We start from the raw sequence: 10,424 nt of genomic DNA on the forward strand, positions 1-10,424 counted from the left end.
GGCAGATCATATATAAGAGATGAGCCATGGTTGCAAATACCCCTGAGGATTAGAGCAGGACCACAGAGGGAGATGGGAAAGAGAAGAGAGTCCCTTCCTGCGAGCAAAGGACGGCCCTGGGAGCCATCCCAGAGAAGGTGACATTTGAGCTCAGTCCCAAAGGGTACGAAGGGAGTACGCTCAAACACAAAGCTTGCTACCCAGGTCACATGCTGGAAGCCCATCAGACTTTGATGTCTGGTTTTTGTTTGTTTGTTTGTGTTTTGTTTTTTGTTTTTCGAGACAGGGTTTCTCTGTATAGCTCTGGCGGTCCTGGAACTCACTTTGTAGACCAGGCTGGCCTCGAACTCAGAAATCCACCTGCCTCTGCCTCCCGAGTACTGGGATTAAAGGCGTGTGCCACCATGCCTGGCTGATTTTTTTTCCTTCACTCAACCCTTATGCCAGGGCTAGAGGATGGGCCCTGGACACTGGTGACATTGGCCATGGGCCACAGGCCCTTCTAATTTCCCATCCCTGCACCCTTTGGTTGATCCATTTAGCCTCAATTTGGTGACTCCTCTGTTCCATGAGAGTCATTACAACTCACCTAATACATTCTACAGCTCTTCTATCTCCCTGACCACAGAGCCCAAGAAGGAGAAGCCATGTGCCCCTATGTCACATAGTCTGGAGAGTCCCAAGTTCTACATATAAACTATGGCTTCCATGAGCCCTCTCTGAAGTAGTCAGAGTCAAGCTGTTCCATGAGCAGGTCTCTAAATTCGTGATAAACTGAGGATCCCTGTGGTGGTTTGAATATGCTTGGTCCAGGGAATGGCACTATTAGGATGTATGGCCATATTGGAGGTAGTGTGTCACTGTGTGGGTAGACTTTGAGACCCTCCTCCTAGCCACATGGGAGCCAGCCTTCTCCTGTTTGACTTTGGAACAAGATGTAGAGCTCTCAGTTCCTCCAGTGCCATGCCCACCTGGATGCTGCCATGCTTCCTGCCATGATAATAATGGACTGAACCTCAGAATCAGTAGGCCAGTCTCAAATAAATGTTGTCCTTTGTTAGAGTCGCCTTGGTCATGGTGTCTCTTTATAGTAATGGAATCCTAACTAAGACAGAAGTTGATAACCGCAGTCTGGAATATTGCTGTGACAGACCTGACCATGCTTTTTTTTTTGGAAGAATGTGGATTTTGAGATTTTGAAAAACAGTGGAATGCTTTAAGTGGAGCTTAATTGGTCCATCTTCATGGGAATACGGAAGACTTTGTTGCTGTGAGTGATTTGAACTGTGCAGACCCGGCCCAAGAGGTTTCAGTGGAGAAGAATTTCAGTCTGTGTCCTAGAGACTGTGTGGTGTGTGGATGCAGAATGTGGCTGCTTTTTGCCCCTATCTGAAGAGACTGCCTGAGGCTAAGGTAAAGAGATGTATATTAATTGCACTGACAAAGGAAGCCTCAAAAAAGCCCAACATAGACTTTGTTCTCTGGTTTAGTATCATGAAGAGGATTTTGATCAAGTGTAGCAAGCTTCGAAAGGAAAAGTGCAAAATCTATAGTTCAAAGAATAAAGGGCCACAAAGAAATAGAATGGAGCTGAATCCTGTGTTCAAGGAGATAAACAAATTAAGAGATCGGTGACCTCAGGGCAAGGACCCATCCTGCTACGCTTATTGTTTGGGTTTGTTATTGACCAATGGATAGTTTTTTCTAGGCATTGTTATTATCTGATTATTGCTTTCATTTGGACTTTTAATCTGGAATGACCTACATTCTAAAATGGAGGGCACAGGATCTTGAGGAATAGCAGCCATGAAAAGCTTAGGACCAGGGATGGTGGCACATGCCGGTAGTCCCAGGAGATAGAGACAAGCAGATCTCTGAATTCAAAGCCAGCCTGATACAGAGCAAGTTCGAGGTAAAGAAAAAGCTTTAATCCCAGCATTCAGGAGATAAAACCATGCAGATCTTTGAGTTTAAAGTCCATCTACAAAGCAAGTTCCAGGACAGCCAAGCTTAGGCAGTGAAAGAGTTAGAAAACAGGAAGCTGGAGAACAAGGAGGCCATGTTCCAGCCCCAGCAAGCAGCAGAACTCAGCAGCTTCACCATGTGGCTCTGGCTTTAGAGTCAAGAATAGAAGGGACTGCTGGGACAATTGATGCTGCTTGGCTGGAGCTAAGAAATTAGCTAGCATCACTTAAGATTAAGAAAAGGCTAGCATCACTGGGGTGAAATCTTATGAGAAGTGTTTTCTGATAGCACAAAGAAGCTGTGTTCCAGAGAGAGTCAAGGTTGTACCTCGAGCTGCAGCTGGACGTGGTAATGTGTAAGGGTAACCCAGGTGGTACTGGTTTTGAAGGCATGAAGGTGTCATGAAGAACAGCTAAGGCTTGGCACTGTGAGAGGCCATGGCAGGCCATTGGTGAAAGTACAGCTTCAGTTGCATTTGACAACTCAGGACTGAAAGGGTCATGCAAAGAAGGTGAGGCTTGGCATCATGAAGAGAGCCTATGAAAGGCTGTTGGTGACGCCTAGTTGCAGCAGAAGACCCCAGCATATTGGAGATGCCAGTACCATGGGATGATCACCAAGAACAGCAGCAGCAGCGGAGGGGAATCACCAGAGCCTAGAGTGCTACAGTGGGCAAAATTGGAGAAGTGGCCCAAGCCCAGAAGATCATGTGAGGACCCCAGACATTGGAACAAGAAGCTGTAGTGTTAAAGTTGCCTTGAAGACCCCAAGATGTTAGAGATGCCAAAGCCATAGGATACCTGCCAAAGAAAGCTGCTAACAGGGAATGGAACCAGCCCAGAAGAAAGAACTTTGTTGCAGTCAACAAAAATGAAAGGAGTTGGAGATCTGAAGACCGATTTGACATCAGACATCGCGATGCAGAGTTTGGAGTTTGTCCAGCTGGCTTTTGGTCTTGTTTGGTCCAGTATGTCCTCAGTATTATGTTTTGGAATGATAATGCATATCCTATGATGTTTAAGGTATGTGATCTGCTTTTTGATTTTGACTTTATAGGAGATTACAGCTAAATTGAATGAATCTCAGAAAAGACTTTGAATGTTGGATTTTTAATATTGTTGAGACTGTTAGAGACTATGGGGACTTTTGAAGTTGAACCTAATGTATTTTTCATTTTGCTATGTTTAGGTATGGCCTCCATAGACCCATATGTTTGAACAAGCCTATGGGGGCCAACGAATGGAACGTGGTAGTTTCACTATGCTTGGCCCAAGGAGTGGCACTATTAGGATGTATGGCCTTGTTGGAGTAGGTGTGGCCTTGTTGGAAGAAGTGTGTCACTGTAGGGGTGGGCTTTGAGACCCTCCTCCTAGCCACGTGGGAGTCAGTCTTCTGTTTGACTTTGGGAAAGGATGCAGAACTCTCGGCTCCTCCAGCACCATGCCTGCCTAGATGCTGTCATACTTCCTGTCCTGATGATAATAGACTGAACCTTAGAACCAGCAAGCCAACCTCAATTAAATGTTGTCCTTTGTAAGAGTTGCCTTGGTCATGGTGTCTCTTTATAGCAATGGAAACCCTAACAAAGACAGTCCCTCCACCTTGCACCATTCCCAGGCCAATTTAAGCCAGCAGACCAGAGAGCATGAGCCATAGCAAAGACAAACCAACCATGTTCTGTTCTAAGGAGTTTGATTCTCAGAGAGGAAAGAGGCCTGACCAGGCTGAGACAACATGAAATGAACCAAAATAATGTGTGCCTGATGAGAGTATTAGGCAAGACTTTAAGGTCAATTTAGCATGATTTAAATATTTCCCACTCGTTACCAATCATTTAGAGTATAATTTCCTTTGCACCCCCTCCCCGAAACTTGAAGTTTTATTTTAATGGCTTTGCGATTTTGAACCAGATCATTAAAATTAATGATATTCCCAGTGTTCCTGTGTGCCTGGTAGAATCTGATCGGTGTTTTTCCCTTTATAGATCATCAGTAATAGAACACTTTAATGGCCCTAATAGAAGGGCACTCTCTCTCTCTCGCTCTGTGTTAATGAATAATTTCCATAGCCAGATATGGAACCCCCAAAGAAAGAGGAAGCGTATTTCATTAGGCACATCAACGCCAGATCCTAAATAATTCAGTCCCCCAGATTAAAATACTTGGTGCTCTCCATGTTCTAATGGGAGATAATGAAATGTCCCCAAATGCTGCCATCTTAAAATTAACATCCTTTGAAATTCTAAAATCAATCAATGTCAATGACAAGAACAGAGTCTAATCCTTTATTGATTTGCACAGCCAAGAAAAGAAAAATGGGGGCTGGCTTAGACTGTCCTTCAAGCTAGCTGACTGCTGGCCAGCACTCTGAGTCATGCAGTCTTTGTCCTGGAGGACGGAAAACACCAGCTGGTGAGTCCCCTGCTTTTGAGTGACAGACATCAGTGCTCGTCCTCAGGAACCCAAACCCATGCATAGCACACATCCCCGTGGAACTAGTCCTGCCCCCCACATGCACTTAAAGACCTTACACATTTTGGGGAAAGGTAGGGATTTTGTTGGGGAAACCGTCTGCTGTCCCAGTTTATCTCTACATCCCATTATTCTATTTTACTTCCTGTATATGTCATCACCGTCTATAACCACCTTCGTTATTTTGGGGTGACTCCTGGTCATTTGGATAGCATTCTGGGGTTGGTTTGTTTGACTGTTCATTTGTTTGTTGTAAGCTAATCTCACCTATGTTGCTTATAAAATATTCAAGCTCTTTTATTTTCCAGGTACATCCAGGTCGAGTGAAAGAATGTATAGCATAAAGGTAGTAGATGGATGACCAGACAGAGGGGTGGATAATGACATGTAGATAGTTGGAAAGAGAAGTGACAGATTGACATACAGATGCATGGATGAGTGGGTGTATGGATGGATGGGTAGTGTGTGTATGGAATAGTAAATGAATTGAGAGATGGATGAATGGGAGACTAGACGGATGGGTTGATGGGTAAATGTATACTAGACAGTGCATGGATGGATGGGTTATATGGGTGGGTAAGTGGATGGATGAATGCTTAGATGATAAGTACATGGTTAATGAACAGATGGGTGGCTGCATGGACTACTGGGTAGTTAAAGTGGAAGAATGAGAGAGTGAATTGATGACTGATGACTGATGACTGATAGATGAATGGATAAGTATGTGGTGTGAAGGTACAGTATGGATGAGTAGGTGGATGAATGGTGGGTAGATGGACTGCTGGGTAGATGGATGGATGGATGGATGGATGATGAATAGATGAAGGATGAACTGACAGGTGGAAGGCTGATGGATGGATTAATGAATGAATGGATAGATGAATAGGTGGATAGATGATGGGTGAATGGCTGATGGGTGGACTGATGGATGGATGGATGGATAGATGGATGGATTGATGGATTTATAAAGGATGGATTTACAGGTGGATGAATGGATGGCTGCATGATGGATGGATGGATGGATGGATGGATGGGTCAATTGGATAGATCAATGAATAGATTATTGAGAAGTAGATGATGGAAGGATGGATAGATGGATGGATGGATGGATGGATGGATGGATGGATGGATGGATGGATGGATGGTGAACAGATGGGTCAATTGGATAGATTGATGGATTATTGAGAGGTAGATGATGGATGGATGGATGGATGGATGGATGGATGGATGGATCGGTTGGACAGATAGATGGAAAGTTGGTAAGTGGAAGCTGAGTGGATGAGTAAGTAGGGAGGTGAGAGATGAGCGACTGTGGTGGTTTGAATGAGATTGCCCTTCAGAGGCTCATAGATGGGGAGGCTTGGTTTCCACCTAGTGGAATTTTTTTTAAGGATCAGAGGATATGGCCTTGTTGTAGGACATGGGTCGATGGGGACAGACTCAGAGGTTTCAAAAGCCCATGCCACTTCAATACTTTAGTCTCTCCCTTTCTCTCTTCTTCCTTCCCTCCCCGTGTTTCCGCCTCCAACTTGTGAGTGGGAATACATGCACTTATCTACTGCTTCAGCACCATGCCCACTTGTCTGGTGCCATGCTCGCTGCCATGACAGTCATGAACTAACCCTCTGGAGCCCTCTCTATAAACTGCCTTAGACATGGTCTTTTGTTGTGGTAACAGAAATGTAACTAATACTGTGGTAGATAAATAGGTAGGTGCATGCATGCATACATACATACATACATACATACATACATACATACATACATGGATGTATTGTAGGATAGAGGACCCGTGAGTAGATATACAGCTGAGTGGATTAATGGATAGAAGGTATATGGATCATAGTTTGGCTCCCTTTCTATCTTCTCAGTACAGAGTACAATACCTAGCAAAATCTTTTTGGCTCAGTGAATGAAATGTCAATACTGTTGGATTCTCCACTACACTGAGAAATCCATGTGCTCACTGTTACCTGTCTGTTTAGAACTCTCCCTTCAACACATCCAGGCAACTGTTGCCTACGGTGTTTGTATCTGTCTTAGATCCTGTGAGTGTTCTGTGGCCCTGCTGACAGAGGCTCCCCTTGGGCAGCCCTGTACACACTCAGCTTCTTCCCACAATGCCACCTGTACCTGACACTCAGTAGGCCATCAGCTCACTACACAAGCTATCCCTCTGGCAAGAAAGCTCATGGACCAACACAAAGAGAATACCAAAGAAGAGGCTTGAATAATTCAACAAAGAGCCAGAGGAGTCCAGGCGCCTCACACAGGCCCTGGCTGAAACTCAAAGGAAACCCAGAAAATGGGAATCCACAGAAAGTCTCTGCATGAAGATTAAAATCGCCCTGTGATAAAACAACCTCATGTATCAGAGTCAGAGACTGCAGAAAATAAGAAAATCCCGCCAAGTAAATTGGAAGTAGGTCAGGAGGACCAGGGAGAAAACACAGTGAAAACGAAGTCCATAGAAGAAAATTGAAAGATAGCTGTGAATTAAGTGTGGGAGAAGCTGTAGTCTGTTCCCTAGGAAACATGATGAAACTTCCTCAGCTCAACTTTGGGGCTCATCCGTGGCCAACTTTACCCAGAGATCACCTTCAACATGGCTCACACAGTATGGAGACTCCCTGAAGCCTTCCAGGACACAGGCTAGGGTGTGTGGTGAGGTGGGCTAACAGTCTTCAGTTAGATACTTGCCCCCCCCCCGCCCCCCACATCTCTGTGAGGCCCAGGCATTCCCATCCTAACACAGCAAAAGGCAATTATTACCCCCTCTGCCTGTCCCTGGAGTCCCTGGCCTGATGCCATATGAGCAGCAATTCCTACCTACCTAGGGCCCAGCAGAGGGCACCTCCACCCCTTTTCATATCAACTTGATCCTGGGTCTCCCCATAACTGTGATGTACAAGGTTGGTAGCTGAAACACAGTACTTTATCTAATGGGGGTGCCTCTTTCTCTTCACCCCCAGATCTGACATCCCCCCAACCTGCCTTCATCAGGAACGCTGTGAGCTTGGTGACCCTGGCACCTCCTCTTGGTGACTTTGCACACCAATCCAACAGCTCTGGTGGGAACTCCCACTGCATGAGCTATGCCTGGAATCTCCCTTCTCCCTGCGAGACTCCATCATGGCACACCCACTGAAGACCCTGAATAAAGGCTGCCCTGCTGTGCTTCAGCACACACCATCAAAAAGGTGGTAGCCGCCATGAAGTAAAGTCAAGTGGGGAAATTTGGAGGTGGGCGATCAAGGGTGGGATGGGAGTATCAAGAGGGTATAGTAAACCAGTGTTCCACCCTCCCCCTGGAAGTCAGAGTGGCCATAGGGATTGAAGGGTAGACGGACATTATAGGATACCCACAACACTATCCTTGCAAGCCACTGTAAACACTTGATGGAAGTCACTGAAGGCTCTGAGACAAGAAGGATCTAGTCTGGCTACACTGTTGCAACTAGAATCCAAGCAGTGAAAAGCCGGGGGGGGGGGGGGGGGGGGCAGAGAGAGACAAGAAACAGAAGAGCACCAGTTTGGTTTGAATCCAAAATGTCTGACAGCCTATGTTTTGAATCCTTTTCCTCCTAGATGTTTGGAGGTTGTAGAAACTTTCACAGGCAGGCAGTTTGCAGGGGCGGGCCTTCAGAGGTGACTGACACCTGCCCTGCTTGCTCTGGCTCTGTACTTTGCTTTCTGGTCTGCCGTCTTGAGAAGCCAAGCACTTCCCTACCCTACCACCTCAAGCCCCTGCAATCCCAACCCCAGTTACTACAGGCAGCTACTCTCTGCCTGCCTTCCTGGCCTACAAGCGCCAAGCAAGACCAATATCGTAAATCAAAACAAATCCTTTCTCAGATTGTTTTCTAGTCAGACATGGTCCCAGCTAAGCAAAATAAGGTCAAAGGTGGAGTTTGGAATTAAACCATCAGATGTTGGGGTATGGGCAGAAGGTGGACACTGGTTCTGTATCGTCCCAGAAGTCCACCCTGATCCCGGGAAGCCAGCTCCCCTTTCCTCTGGAGTAGACTCTGTCCTCCAGAGCGTTATCCATCCTGAGTTTTAAGTTCCTCAGCTGTCCTAAGAGCCCACAGGTTAGCTCTGCCTCCCTCCTGGGCTCTTCATTCTGCTTCTCTGTCCTCATGGGCTGAGATCTACACCATGCTCAGCTCCAAGTCAGGACTTCCTCAGGGCTCCTCTCTATCTGGTGTACCCCCAACCTGACCATCCTCTCCCAGTTGCTGAGGTTTACATTTCCCTTAATATCCAGGAAACAATCAATTCTCCCCCACCTCAAGGAGCAGCCCCTGGCTCCTGATCCTCACCACCGAGGCATCCTGTTTTATCTTCTCATAAACATCTGTCTTCCTGTCTAGGAGTAGACTGCACCACCCCCAGCAAGAAAGAAGCAACATAAACCACAGATGTCGCTGGCAGCTCCTCGGCTTCTCCGGCTTCCCCGGCTTCTGGAACATGGCCCAGGTACAGAAACCAGAAATGTAAATATTTGTCGAATAAAATGCATGAAAGTGAGAGGCCACTTCTCTGGGGAAGTCCACAGGAGCAGGAAGGCCTCACAAAGTGTGTGTCTGCCAATACGACATTTCCTTGACAGCCCGAGATCAGGAAGCCAGTCGAGGAAGACTGCTGCCTTGGCTATTTTCCTTGTGGCTGTGACAAGATGCTTGACCAAAAGAACGATTTAACCAGGGTCATGGCCCAAGAGCATGGTCATCATGGTAGTCGTGGTGGCCGGACCATGTGGCAGCTGATCCCATAGTGCCCCCCGTCAGGAAGCAATAAACTTTGTCCTTAGCTTGCTTTGTTTTTGTGCTTTGTTCTGGACTCCCATCCCATAAAATGTGGTCTGCCATACTCCAAAGGGGCTTCTCTCCTCAGTTAAACCTCTCTGGAAACTCTGTAAGAGACACCCCGGGGGTATGCTTCCGTGTGCTTCTGTGTACTTCTGTGTGCTTCCGTGTGCTTCTATGGTGAGTCTAAATCCAGGCAACCCCACAGCGAGGATTCACCGTCACTGACTGAAGCATCCCTCTGCAGGGCAGAATGGAACCTCTCAGCAGGGTGGTTCAGGGCATGAGGACCCATGGCCACCTGTATCCGTGGAGATGCCAAAATCAAAACAACACACTGGGAGGATTGCAAGCTCGGATGCCTGAAGCCAGAGAGCAGCCTGGGTGCCATATCCTGTCCTCACTTGTAACTGGTCCCCAAGGTTGCAAGTCCATAAGGCTCCAGTCGTGTCCTCCTCACACCCACCCACCTAGACTGCTATCGTGAGCTGTCAGAGGCAAACAGAGCCAGCCACAGAAGAACAGCCTCCCTGTATGACTCTGCAGGGCCTGGTGAAACCGCTATCCAGGGATGCTCAATGGCTTCTGAGACAAAGGTACCAAGGAGAGAGCTCTGGGCTCTGAGTTCCTGAGGCTGCCAGGGAGACAGCTGACTCTGATGCTCCCTCCTGCCCACTGGGCACGAGTCACCTCAGAGCCACCACAGAGCACCACAGCTGGATGTTTAGCAAAGGGATCACTGTCCTCTCACAGTCTGGAACCTAAAAGCCCATGTCTGGGTGATCTTGCCAGCCATGTCTGATGAGTTCTGATGTCTTACTCTGTAGATGGCTGCTTTCCCTCATCCCCAAGGAACCTCTGGCATCGGTTTTGACAGGACAAGGACCCCCACCCTTAGGTCTTTGTTTAGCCACAGCCCTGGAGTTCTATATCCAAATACAATCTGAGGAGGGAACCGCACAGCGCAGCAACCTGATCCGGATGGTTCCGCAGTTGAGGCTCTCATCTTGGGTGGCTCTAGCCTGTGCCAAGCTGATAATTACAAAAAGGATGCTAGTGTCTAGATAGATGCTCGGTGGTTAAGGAGGCTGCTGCTGCTCTTGCAGATGAAAGAGTTTCTTTCCCAGCACCCACACTGGGCATCTCACAACTGCCTGACTTCAGCGCTAGGAGAGCTGAT

General features: G+C 47.1%; 1 long non-coding RNA gene across 2 annotated transcripts; it reads left to right on the forward strand.

Moving 5' to 3' along the window:
- The first annotated feature begins 6,488 nt into the window (after nucleotides 1-6,488).
- On the forward strand, nucleotides 6,489-10,138 carry LOC110293255 (uncharacterized). Of its 2 annotated transcripts, none has more exons than XR_015047219.1 (4): nucleotides 6,489-7,105; nucleotides 7,409-7,636; nucleotides 8,810-8,915; nucleotides 9,492-10,138. It is a non-coding gene; the product is annotated as an uncharacterized LOC110293255 (long non-coding RNA). The 2 variants fall into 2 exon arrangements; XR_002377789.1 differs by lacking the exon at nucleotides 9,492-10,138 and adding an exon at nucleotides 9,049-9,248.
- Nucleotides 10,139-10,424: the final 286 nt, after the last annotated feature.

The sequence above is a fragment of the Mus caroli genome, unplaced genomic scaffold (genome assembly GCF_978045245.1).
Source record: "Mus caroli unplaced genomic scaffold, Mus_caroli_1 scaffold_6, whole genome shotgun sequence".
Lineage (NCBI taxonomy): Eukaryota > Metazoa > Chordata > Mammalia > Rodentia > Muridae > Mus > Mus caroli.